The sequence below is a fragment of the Oncorhynchus gorbuscha genome, linkage group LG16, assembly GCF_021184085.1.
Source record: "Oncorhynchus gorbuscha isolate QuinsamMale2020 ecotype Even-year linkage group LG16, OgorEven_v1.0, whole genome shotgun sequence".
Lineage (NCBI taxonomy): Eukaryota > Metazoa > Chordata > Actinopteri > Salmoniformes > Salmonidae > Oncorhynchus > Oncorhynchus gorbuscha.
Window position 1 is genome coordinate 15,108,191 of NC_060188.1, and position 13,431 is coordinate 15,121,621.

Consider the following 13,431-nt stretch of genomic DNA (forward strand, 5'->3'; position numbering starts at 1 on the left):
GGCTGCTGTAGGCGTCCTGGTCTGGTACTCTGAGCCGGTGGAACCTGTGTGTGCTTGGGCTGCTGTAGGTGTCCTGGTCTGGTACACTCTGAGCCGGTGGAACCTGTGTGTGCTTGGGCTGCTGTAGGCGTCCTGGTCTGGTACTCTGAGCCGGTGGAACCTGTGTGTGCTTGGGCTGCTGTAGGCGTCCTGGTCTGGTACACTCTGAGCCGGTGGAACCTGTGTGTGCTTGGGCTGCTGTAGGTGTCCTGGTCTGGTACACTCTGAGCCGGTGGAACCTGTGTGTGCTTGGGCTGCTGTAGGCGTCCTGGTCTGGTACACTCTGAGCCGGTGGAACCTGTGTGTGCTTGGGCTGCTGTAGGCGTCCTGGTCTGGTACTCTGAGCCGGTGGAACCTGTGTGTGCTTGGGCTGCTGTAGGCGTCCTGGTCTGGTACACTCTGAGCCGGTGGAACCTGTGTGTGCTTGGGCTGCTGTAGGTGTCCTGGTCTGGTACACTCTGAGCCGGTGGAACCTGTGTGTGCTTGGGCTGCTGTAGGCGTCCTGGTCTGGTACACTCTGAGCCGGTGGAACCTGTGTGTGCTTGGGCTGCTGTAGGCGTCCTGGTCTGGTACACTCTGAGCCGGTGGAACCTGTGTGTGCTTGGGCTGCTGTAGGCGTCCTGGTCTGGTACACTCTGAGCCGGTGGAACCTGTGTGTGCTTGGGCTGCTGTAGGCGTCCTGGTCTGGTACACTCTGAGCCGGTGGAACCTGTGTGTGCTTGGGCTGCTGTAGGCGTCCTGGTCTGGTACTCTGAGCCGGCCTGGGGCGTGACTGTATGTTCCCATAGTATGTTATACCGAGTGACCACTGAAAGGGTATCTATAGTTATGAATATAACTACTGTTACCTGCAGGAGGGAATGAGGTATAACATATTTTGTCCCTGCACCGTAAGGGGATATGGGCTCGCTGAAGAGCGCTACTGAGTTGAGGGAATGGATGTGAGCCCCGGGTATTATAGCCAGGAAGGCCGGGCTTCTGAGGATGTGATCGATATCCATTGGCCCGTTGGGCCTATCACCATGTAAACAACATCCAGACCCCAGACCCCTTCACTTTTTACACATTTTGTTACGTTACAGCCTTATTCTAGAATTGATTCAATCTTTTTTCCCCTCATCAATCTATACACGATACCCCATAATGATTTTTAAAAAACTGTTTTTTAGAAAATGTTGCTAATTCATAAAAATATAAAGCAGAAAATTTACATTTAAGCAAGTGTTCAAACCCTTTACTCAGTATTTTGTTGAAACACCTTTGGCAGTGATTACAGCCTCAAGTCTTCATGGGTATGACGCTACAAGCTTGGCACACCTGTATTTGGGGAGTTTCTCTCATTCTTCTCTGCAGATCCTCTCAAGCTCTGTCAGGTGTGATGGGGAGCGTTGCTACACAGATATTTTCAGGTCTCTCCAGAGTTGTTCGATCGGGTTCAAGTCCAGGCTCTTGCTGGGCCACTCAAGGGCATTCAGAGACTTGTCCCGAAGCTTAGAGTTATTGTCCTGTTGGAAGGTGAACCTTCGCCCCAGTCTGAGGTCCTGAGCACTCTGGAGCAGGTTGTCATTAAGGATCTCTCTGTACTTTGCTCCGTTTGTCTTTGCCTCGATCCTGACTAGTCTCCATCCCTGCCACTGAAAAACATCCCCACAGCATGATGCTGCCACCACCGTGCTTCACCGTAGGGATGGTGCCAGGTTTCCACCAGACGTGACGCTTGGCATTCAGGCCAAGGAGTTTAATCTTGGTTTCATCAGACCAGAGAATCTTGTTTCTCATGGTCTGAGAGTCTTTAGGTGCCCTTTGGCAAACTCGAAGCAGGCTGTCATGTGCCTTTTCCTGGGGAGTGGCTTCCGTCTGGCCGCTCTACCATAAAGGCCTGATTGCAGAGATGGTTGTCCTTCTGGGAGGTTCTTCCATATCCACAGAGGAACTCTGGAGCTCTGTCAGAGTGACCATCGGGTACTTGGTCACCTCCCTGACCAATGCCCTTCTGCCTCGATTGCTCCGTTTAACCTCTCTGGGATCGTTCGGGACGCTAGCGTCCCACCTCGCCAACAGCCAGTGAAATTGCAGGGCGCCAAATTCAAACAACATGAATCCTATAATTACAATTCCTCAAACATACAAGTATTATTCACCATTTTAAAGATAAACTTCTTGTTAATCCAGCCACAGTGTCTGATTTCAAAAAGGCCTCACTGCGAAAGCACTCCATGTGATTATGTTAGGTCAGCGCCTAGCCAAAGAAAACCATACAGCCATTTTCCAACCAAGAAGGGGTGTCGCAAAAGTCAGAAATAGTGTTAAAATTAATCACTTACCTTTGATGATCTTCATCTGATGCCACTCCCAGGTCTCAATGTTAGACAATAAAAGTTAATCTTTATGTCCAAAAACCTCCATTTGTAATCCAAATGCACAAAGCGCGGGCACAAAGTCCAGATGAAAAGTTTTAAAAAGTTCCTTTAAAGTTCATAGAAACATGTCATACAATGTACATAATCAATCTTTAGGATGTTTTTATTATAAATCTTCAATAATATTCCAACAGGACAATTCCATTGTAATTTGAAAGGAAAGAGAACGAGCGTCGTACTCACAGCCACGTGCGAGAATAAACTAAAGGTTTTCAGCCTGACCATTTGTTGAAACAGTTCTTATTCGATCCCCTTTCACAATACAAGCCTGAAACAACATCTAAACACGGCTGACATCTACTGGAAGCCTTAGGAAGTGCAATCTGACCCCACAGACACAGGATATTGGATAGGCAATCACTTAAAAGAACTACACGCTTTTCAACCAAACTTCCCATTGCTGCCCCCTATCCCAATGAAGTTAACCGGGAGACCAGCTCTAGGATGAGTCTTCTTCCATTTAAGAATGATGGAGGCCACTGTGTTCTTGTGGACCTTCAATGCTGCAGAAATGTTTTGGTATCCTTCCCCAGATCTGTGCTTCGACACAATCCTGTCTCGGAGCTCCACGGACAATTCCATCGACCTCGTGGCTTAGTTATCACTCTGACATGCACTGTCAACTGTGGGACCTTATATGGACAGGTGTGTGCCTTTCCAAATCGTGTCCAATCAATTGAATTTACCACAGGCGGACTCCAGTCAAGTTGTAGAAAAATCTCAAGGATGATCAATGGAAACAGTATGCACCTGCACTCAATTTCATGTCTCATAGAAAAGGGTCTGAATACTTATGTAATGAAGGTTTATTTATTTATTTAATACATTTGCAAAAATGTCTACCAACCTGTTTTTGCTTTGTCATTATGGGGTATTGTGTGTAGATTGATGAGTGAAAAATATATTTGATCCATTTTAGAATAAGGCTGAATACCTTCCGAATGCACTGTATATTGTCGTGAGAAAACAAGTCTGCAGTAATAACCAGGTTGTTCTTGTGAATCTCGTCATACAATGCATTTTTTACCCTTGTCAGGTCTCAGAGCATCTGTCTAACAACAGAAGATTAGGAATTCAAACCAGTGGTTGTTAAACTGATCTCTGCTCTCTCTTCTCTCTCCACCCTGCTTTAACTTCTTTGGTATAGGGGGCAGCATTTTCACTTGGATGAATAGCGTGCCCAGAGTAAACTGCCTCCTACTCATATTATTATTAGTATTGGATAGAAAACACTCTGAAGTTTCTAAAACTGTTTGAATGATGTATGTGAGTATAACAGAACTCACATGGCAGGCAAAAACCTGAGAGAAAATCCAAACAGGAAGTGGGAAATCTTAGGTTTGTAGTTTTTGAACTCAGCCCCTATCAAATTCACAGTGGGATATGGGTTATTTTGCACTTCCTAAGGCTTCCACTAGATGTCACGTTGTTTCAGGCTGCTCCTGTGAAGGGGGGCCGGATGAGAGCTGTTTGACTAAGGGGTCTGCCAGCAGCCTCGTTCTCAGTCACGCGTGTTCACATGAGAGGTATCTCTCGTTCCATTGCTTTTTTACAGACAATGGAATTATCTCGTTGGGACATTATTGAACATTTATGATAAAAACATCCTAAAGATTGATTCTATACTTAGTTTTTGGCAAGTTTCTTCGACCTGTAATTTAACTTTTTAAACTTTTTGTCCGACTGGATCTGAATGCGCATTTGAACTTGTTTACCAAACGCCCTAACAGAAGAAGCTATTTGGACATAAATGATGGACATTATTTATTGTGGAACTGCGATTCCTGGGAGTGCATTCAGACGAAGATCATCAAAGGTAAACGACTATTTATAATGCTATTTTTGACTCATGTTGACTGCGGAACATGGCGGATATTTCTTTTGGCTGGTTTGGGCTCTGAGCGCCGTACTCAGATTATGCCTTTTCTGTTAAAAAAATGTTGAAATCTGACACAGTGGTCGACCCGACACGCATGCGTCCCATCTAGCCATCTGGAAATGCAAATGCACTATGCTAAATGCTAATAGCACTCGTTAAAACGCAAACGTTCATTAAAACACACATGCAGGGTATTGAATTAAAGCTACACTCGTTGTGAATCCAGCCAACAAGTCAGATTTTTAAAATGCTTTTCGGCGAAAGCATGAGAAGCTATTATCTGATAGCATGCAACACCCCTAAAGACCCGCAGGGGACGTAAATAAAATAATTAGCATAGTCGGCGCTACACAAAATGCAGAAATAAAATATAAAACATTCATTACCTTTGACCATCTTCTTTGTTGGCACTCCTAGATGTCCCATACACATCACTATTGGGTCTTTTTTCGATTAAATCGGTCCATATATAGCCTAGATATCGATCTATGAAGACTGTGTGATCAAGGAAAAAAACTGCGTTTTTTAGGTAGGAGCAAGAGGTTAAGGAGAAGTGTATCTAAAGTTCCATGCATAACACTTTCGTCAACATTTATAATGAGTATTTCTGTGAATTCACGTGGCATTCACCGCATGTCTTATAACTACTGAATGTAATGCGCCAATGTAACATGAGATTTATTTATATAAATATGCACTTTATCGAACAAAACATACATGTATTGTGTAACAGGAAGTCCTATGAGTGTCATCTAATGAAGATCATTAAAGGTTAGTGATTAATTCTATCTCTATTTGTGCTTTTTGTGACTCCTCTCTTTGGCTGGAAAAATGGCTGGGTTTTTCTGTGGCTTGGTGGTGACCTAACATAATCGTTTGTTGAGCTTTCGCTGTAAAGCATTTTTGAAATCAGACACTGTGGCTGGATTAACGAGAATGTTATCTTTAAAATGGTGCCTAATACTTGTATGTTTGAGAATTTTGATTTATGAGATTTCTGTTTATTTGTATTTGGAGCCCTGTAATTTCATTGGCTGTTGGTGAGGGGTTCCGCTAGCGGAACGGGGTTCAGCTCCTATCCAGCTCCTAGACAGGTTAAATAACTGGAGTAGAGTAGGTCTTCCCTCTGAAGTAACTCTGTGTCTGGAGTTTGGTACACACAGCCTCCATTTTAGGCTGATTCTCCTTGGGCTGATGGGCCTGTGGATAGGAGCTGGATGGAAGGAAGGAAGATTCTGTTGCTGCCAGATGCTGTTTGAAGTAGTGAAAGAAGTAATAACTCATCTGGCCGTTAAAGAAATACTTTCTCTATCCGTGTCTCTCTCTCACACACACACACACACACACACACACACACACACACACACACACACACACACACACACACACACACACACACACACACACACACACACACACACACACACACACACACACACACACACACACACACACACACACACACACACACACACACACACACACACACACACACACACACTATCTCTCATATCGTAATCTGAGGCCTCCACCATCCCTGTTTTATCACTGAATTGGAGTGAGCCCACATGTTCCACATCCTTTCTCAATGGTAGTAACTCACACAAGGAGGTTATTTTTGTGGGTGGTGTTTTATTTTGCTATGTTAGCATCCTTCAAACATGACCATGACTTTCCACAATCAGCCGCATGGATTGTCTAATTCACTTCACGTGCGTTTGAGAAGCTTGCGAAACAGGAAACACCGCTAGAGCATTTTAGCTGTATAATTAATGCATGCTTGAAGGAGAGAAAAAGGGTAAAAACGTAGCATCTATTCTTAGCATCTGTGTTGTTCTCTAATAACTACACAGTGTCATAGCATGTGTCACTAGAGGACCTATTCTATCACACTGTGAGGCCACACTTAACTATTATTCAGGGGAGAATAGGTGGAAAATATTTGACAAGAGACACACTGCACAGTGCACACTGGGTTGGGCTGGATTATTTTAACACTGTGGCATTGTGCATTCAGCTCAACGACAGAGTGCATGCATGGCAGAGTGGAGCTGTGTTTTCCAAGAGGAGACATTTCATTTGTTACAGAGCTTTAGTTTGCTACTAAGAAACACTAGTTGAAGTTACAGAGCAACACTGGTTGAAGTTAAAGACACTGCCACAGTCACATGGCCAACAGAGAAGGAAGATATTATTCTAGCTCAGGGTCAGTGTCTAGCTTGTTAAATGTGTACTGTCGTGCTTTTAACATGCGAGAGGTCTGTGATAGAGGTGACCTTATACTGTGGGCAGAAGAGGAGAATCATTGTTAAAAAGATTTGAATACCTTCGGGTTATTTGATGGGCTGACTTTAAGGTTAAGGTCACCAACCCTCCTCTTCTAAGGTCCATGAATAGGCAATGATTATGAAGATGATCCACTCTCTCCCTCGAGGAGAACTATCGGCTTAACATAAAGACTCACACCCAGCTTGTCATGGGAGTAACTCAATCATCCAACTACTATGCCCTTTACTTTTAATTCCATTAAAGGACAATTCTTGGAGATGTTTTATATATTTTTTTATGAATATATCAAGTTGCCTTCGAAAGTCTAAATTAGTCATACCTTCGCTGAATTTAATGAAGGTGGTCAAATGCAAATGTGGGACTGTGTGCTGTGTGAGGGCGTTCTCTACTGTCTGTCTGGCTGGGCACCATGATGGATAGGGCTGTCAGCAGACTGGGGTTTCTCTAATACTGCACACAGCCTCTGTAGAGATGAGGGGAGGGATGTATTCATGTGTGCATGTGCTTTTGTGTGTGTGTGTGTGTGTGTGGGTGTGTGTGTGTGTGTGTGTGTGTGTGTGTGTGTGTGTGTGTGTGTGTGTGTGTGTGTGTGTGTGTGTGTGTGTGTGTGTGTGTGTGTGTGTGTGTGTGTGTGTGTGTGTGTGTGTGTGTGTGTGTGTGTGTGTGTGTGTGTGTGTGTGTGTGTGTGTTGTATGTGTGAGTCTGTGTCTGTATTTTGATGTAGGTGTGTGCGTTTGTGTGCACCGTACACCAGTCCTATCCTGTATAGTCTCCTTGCAGTGCTCTGCATCAGGTGGAGGCTCCTCTGTTTAACACCAGCTGAATGGCAGCAGTAAAGTAGCAGTAGTAGTTAATGAAAGTGATTCATCAGATCGGAATTTCAACCCAGGGAAACTCATCACGTGTTTGTACCACTCCAAAATGATACAACTTAGTACAAAAACAAGTAAATTACACAGTCCCTTCTCTCTAATGGTGTCCAATCAACTGTGCTGACTAGTGCATTACTGCTTTTACAAAGTAGCACTGAGTGAATCTAGCTGAAACAAAGTGTTGTGGAACCCAACAGAGGTGGCCAATCTGGACAAAACGCTACACGGTGAAGCAGTGAGTCGCAAGGAGCGAGTGTGTTTCTTTACGACTCTACGGAGGGTAAACAGTGTTGTGTGTGTGATTGAATGCTTCAGCAGCACACCTGCTCTACTTGGAGTGCCTGTGTCTCCGGCCCTCATCTCCCATTCAAAAGCTCCTCCTCCGTGGAACTGGAGCATATGGTCCAGAAAGAAACCCTCCTTCCTTTGTGCCACTGTTAACAGAAGGGCTGTATATCTAACCAGTCCCTGGGAAGCTGTTCCTCTTTTCCCCTCGCTTCCCCTCTCTTCCTCTCTTTTCCTCTCTTTTCCCCTCGCTTCCCCTCTCTTCCCCTCGCTTCGCTTCTCTTCCCCTCTCTTCCTCTCTCTTCCCCTCTCTTCCTCTCTCTTCCTCTCTTTTCCTCTCTTTTCCCCTCGCTTCCCCTCTCTTCCCCTCTCTTCCCCTCGCTTCGCCTCTCTTCCCCTCTCTTCCTCTCTCTTCCCCTCTCTTCTCCTCTCTTCCTCTCTCTTCGCCTCTCTTCCCCTCGCTTCCCCTCTCTTCCCCTCGCTTCCTCTCTCTTCCCCTCTCTTCCCCTTGCTTCCCCTCTCTTCCTCTCCCTTCCTCTCTCTTCCCCTCGCTTCCCCTCTCTTCCCCTCTCCTCCCCTCTCTTCCCCTCGCTTCCTCTCTCTTCCTCTCTCTTCCCCTCTCTTACCCTTTCTCTCTTCCACTCTCTTCTCTCTCCCCCTCTCTTCCCCTCGCTTCCTCTCTTTCCCCTCTCCCCCTCTCTTCCCTCTCTTCCCTCTCTTCCCCTCTCTTCCTCTCTTTCCCCTCTCTTCCACTCTCTTCCTATCTCTTCTCCTCTCTTCCTCTCATTTCCTCTCTCTTCCCCTCTCTTCCTCTCTCTTCCCCTCTCCTCTCACTTCCTCTCTCTTCCCCTCTCTTCCTCTCTCTTCCCCTCTCTTCCTCTCTCTTCCTCTCTCTTCCCCTCTCTTCCTCTCACTTCCTCTCTCTTCCCCTCTCTTCCTCTCACTTCCTCTCTTTTCCCCTCTCTTCCTCTCTTTTCCCCTCGCTTCCCCTCTCTTCCTCTCTCTTCCCCTCTCTTCCCTCTCTTCCTCTCTTTTCCCCTCGCTTCCCCTCTCTTCCCCTCGCTTCCCCTCTCTTCGCCTCTCTTCCCCTCGCTTCCCCTCTCTTCCCCTCGCTTCCTTTCTCTTCCCCATATCTTCCCCTCTCTTCCCCTTGCTTCCCCTCTCTTGCTCTCTCTTGCTCTCTCTTCCTCTCTCTTCCCATCACTTCCTCTCTTTCCCCTCTCTTCCCCTCTCTTCCCCTCTCTTCCTCTCTCTTCCCCTCTCTTCCTCTCTCTTCCTCTCTCTTCCCCTCTCTTCCTCTCTCTTCCCCTCTCTTCCTCTCTCTTCCCCTCTCTTCCTCTCACTTCCTTTCTCTTCCCCTCTCTTCCTCTCTCTTCCCCTCTCTTCCTCTCACTTCCTCTCTCTTCCCCTCTCGTCCCCTCTCTTCCTCTCTTTTCCCCTCACTTTCCCTATCTTCCCCTCTCTTCCCCTCTCTTCCCCTTGCTTCCCCTCTCTTGCTCTCTCTTCCCCTCTCTTCCTCTCACTTCCTCTCTCTTCCCCTCTCTTCTTCTCTTTTCCCCTCGCTTCCTCTCTCTTCCTCTCACATCCTCTCTTTTCCCCTCGCTTCCCCTCTCTTCCTCTCGCTTCCTCTCGCTTCCTCTCTTTTCCTCTCTCTTCCCCTCTCTCCCCTCTCTTCCTCTCTCTTCCTCTCGCTTCCTCTCTTTGCCCCCTCGCTTCCACTCTCTTCCTCTCGCTTCCTCTCGCTTCCTCTCTTTTCCCCTCGATTCCCCTCTCTTCCCCTCTCTTCCTCTCTTTTCCTCTCTCTTCCCCTGACCTCCTCTCTCTTCCCCTCTCTTACCCTCTCTTCCCCTCTCTTCCTCTCTCTTCCTCTCTTCCCCTCTCTTCCCCTCCCTACCCCTCTCTTCCCCTCTCTTACCCTCTCTTCCTCTCTCTTCCTCTCTCCCCAAAACATCTTCAGTAGGAGGGAAATTCCATGGTAACATAATTATGCTGATACTACAGTTTTTCACTTTAAAATGTCTGCCAAACAAAAACCATTGATTTCAAAGTGTAACATACCGTGCAACTCTATGCACAAATTACACAGTAAAAAAAACTGTTTGCAAATGCAAAGTTTGGTAACAGAATTACGATATAATCTCCCTCGGTTTAATTCTGTTACCAAACTTTGTATATACAAAGTTCTACCTGTAAATGTGTTTTTGTGAAATTGTTAAAAGTACTGTAGTCATTGTGCATATAGTGCTATGGTTTGTTAAGCTTTGAAATCAATGTTTTTTGTTTGGTATACATTTGAAAGTGAAAAATCTGAGTCTCAGCATAATTCCGTTACCATGGAATTGCTCAGGATCTGGCTATTTGAGTGACTTATTGACAGTAAACAGGGTATATTTTCTACATTGTTCCTCTTTGTAAGATGTGTCTTTCTCAGTGGGATAAAAGAACAATACCATCATAATTGTGAATAGCAGAGAAAAACCAGCCCTTCCATATTTATGTAAAGTAGATTGATTATGTGGGATGTTTCTGAGGCGGTGTGATGTGGTGAATTCCTCTGTAGCTCCATTCACAATTGATGTATTTCCTCATTGGTGTGGAGATGGAAGGTGAGGGAGCATCTTTACTCAGGAGATCCACCTGTTTCCTGATGAAACCAGATGGTTCTCACATTTACAGGCATTTTAGGAGATGTCACGCTCATCTACATAAAGCATGGTCTCTGCATCCACCAACTAACATAATGCTCTGGAAGGTAGTAGAGATGGAGAGTTCTGGAAGTAGCATTTTTCGCTAAGATGTTTTTACACTTTTTGGGCTCAATTTCCTTTTTGAGATGCAGAAATACTTGCAGTAGCCCAGGTTTAGCCAAATGAAGAATACATACATTGTAAACACCCACATCCAAAGTGGTCCGTCTAGTTACTGGATCTTGGTATCTTACCAAGCAGGATTCCCTCTCCAGCTGAGCCAGTGTTTCCCTGTACATTTAGACATATTAACAAAGAAAATGATCCTGAGGAAACCTTAACATTCATAGAATTAGATCCCATCATTGATCATTGCCTTTCAGCCCCTTGTCTAGCACATTCCCTGACATACTCTGTGTAATAGGACGCTAAGAAGCTAATGCCCTGGCCTTATGGCTTCACATGTATATTTAACATAACTCTGATGAATTAGTGAACGGGCATTAGTGATGGGTGCACATGTACCCAGGGGGCTCAAAGTCCCATGTGAGGGCACGTGTAGGTACAGTATGGCTAAAGATCTGTAAGTACTTGCGTTTGTTAATAGGTGAATGTGAATAATATGATGATTTGTGTAAGCTTAGCTTACCTAAATGGACTTTTGGTTGTGTATTTGTGAAAGTGTTTATATGGGTTTGTGTCGTTATGTTTATTTTTATTTGTGAGAGACAGAGATTGTGTGTGTGTGTGTGTGTGTGTGTGTGTGTGTGTGTGTGTGTGTGTGTGTGTGTGTGTGTGTGTGTGTGTGTGTGTGTGTGTGTGTGTGTGTGTGTGTGTGTGTGTGTGTGTGTGTGTGTGTGTGTGTGCGTGTGTGTGTGAGTGTTCCATGGACCTGGCAGTCTGGGGGCTCTGTGATCCATCCTCCCCTGCACCGGGGTTAAAGCCACACACTCAGGGCACACTGGCTGCAGGAGGGAGAGAGAGCACGGGTGGGCGGCTCATTAGATAGCACTCCCTGTGGAGTGTGAAGGAGAAAAACACCCATTAGCAAAACAAACGACGTGCCCATCGCTCACAGAAACACCAGAGATTGTTTACTGAGAGCTGGGTGAATGAAGCTGCTGGCACCTACTGTACTGCCTGCTGGGGTCTTCCTCTCATACCGCTTCCAGGGTCATGGATCAGAGGTTCCAGGGATTCTGTGTGTGTGTGTGTGTGCGTGTGTGTGCGTGTGCTCGTGGAGCCTGGCCCTGGGTTTGAGCCAAGCAGTGAGCTGATCTGGTCCTTCTTGTGGAGGCGGTGCTTCCTGGGTAATTAGTCAATCTGAGACTGAGCCGTCAGGCTGACCTCTGATCTCTGACCCATGTCAGCTGACATCTCCACACTATTCCTCTCCAATCTAAAGATCAAATTAAATGTTTGACCCTCATAGTATCCCAGCTAATTTGCCAGGATTTATCATAACACATGATCTCGTGGTCATTGGTTTGAATGGGGAAATGCACAGTATGGTTAATGGTTTGTTATTTCAGTGGTATTCTCATATGGTGAAGAGAGAAGTTCACATGAAAACAGTTTTTCCAGCTGAGCTTTGAGACTGAGGTCAGAGAGGAAGAGAAGGAAGAAGGAAGAAGAGGAGGCAGTTAGGGTTCAGAAGTCAGCCTGACGGCTCAGTCTCAGATTGACTAATTACCCAGGAGGCACCGCCTCCACAGGAAGGACCAGCACACACACACACACACACACACACACACACACACACACACACACACACACACACACACACACACACACACACACACACACACACACACACACACACACACACACACACACACACACACACACACACACACACACACACACCTCTGATCCATGACCCTGAAAGTGGTATGAGAGGAAGCCCCCCATCCAGGTCCCGTTTAGCTCTGTTTCCTTGTTTGTTCTCCTCATACAGTGAATGATATTATATCTCCAGTGGAACTAGCAGGCTACTTCTCCTTCCACACGGAGCCCGGCAGTAACATGACCAGCTTGTGAGCCGAGTGGTGGCAGGAGTTTTCTGAAGCGGGATAATTAGCTGCCGACTGTCAGATGATTAGCCGGGCTGCATCTAATTTTGGTCACAACCTCTGACAATAATGGTCAAATGAAATCAATGGCGTGCAGAAATGTGTGGGATTTGCTAAGCAGCATGTGCTCAATTGGCTAATTCATATCAGCCTGTCCCCTTTAATGCGAACAGGTTAGCGGCTCGGTGCTAAATGGTTAAAAGGAATTCGCTCTTGAGCATGACCTCGTCTTACTCAAATGGTCACCTGTTTTAACTCTTTCATTGAGTGCGAATACAAATTATATGTATATTCACACTCAATGAAAATTGAGTTAAAACAGGTGACCATTATTTCCTGGCCAAGTATCTCAGGTCCACTTTAGTGCAGGTGCTGTATCAAAACTGTTCAAATATGTTATCCATTTCCAGCACCGAGGTGTTGCCTGAAGAAATAGATAATGAGGTCAATCATGTTTTCAACATTATTATACAGGGATTTCTTGAAAAAGGTAGCTGAATAGTCTCCTGAGTTGAGCATTCTGTCAGAAAAATGAGTCCCACAAAGACATCCTTACTGCCTGAGAATGACATTGAGTTGAGTAGCAACAGTAATGAGCAGTTGTGACTGGAGAAATACCACCTTTCAATCCCCAAATGACAGTCACCGGTCCCTGGCAGGGATTTGGCTTAATGCAGAGTTTTAAAGACATTCAGTGGGACCTGAGGATTGGAGGTGTATATTATATTGATGCACCTCCTTGTTTTGACAGCCGTATGTGACAGTAAATCCTTGATACTTTATGCATCATTTCCCTTTCCCTGACTGCCTGGCCACTGAGAGAGAGTCTACAACAGAGACACAACCATTTCTGTTGGGCTTCACTCACTGTGATGGGTACAGCTCAGG

The 13,431-nt window shown here is 45.7% G+C and overlaps 1 protein-coding gene across 6 annotated transcripts in view; it reads left to right on the plus strand.

Moving 5' to 3' along the window:
- LOC124000085 (RNA binding protein fox-1 homolog 3-like) overlaps positions 1-13,431 on the plus strand; it is a 458,756-nt gene that overhangs the window by 252,987 nt on the left and 192,338 nt on the right. The window lies entirely within an intron of this gene.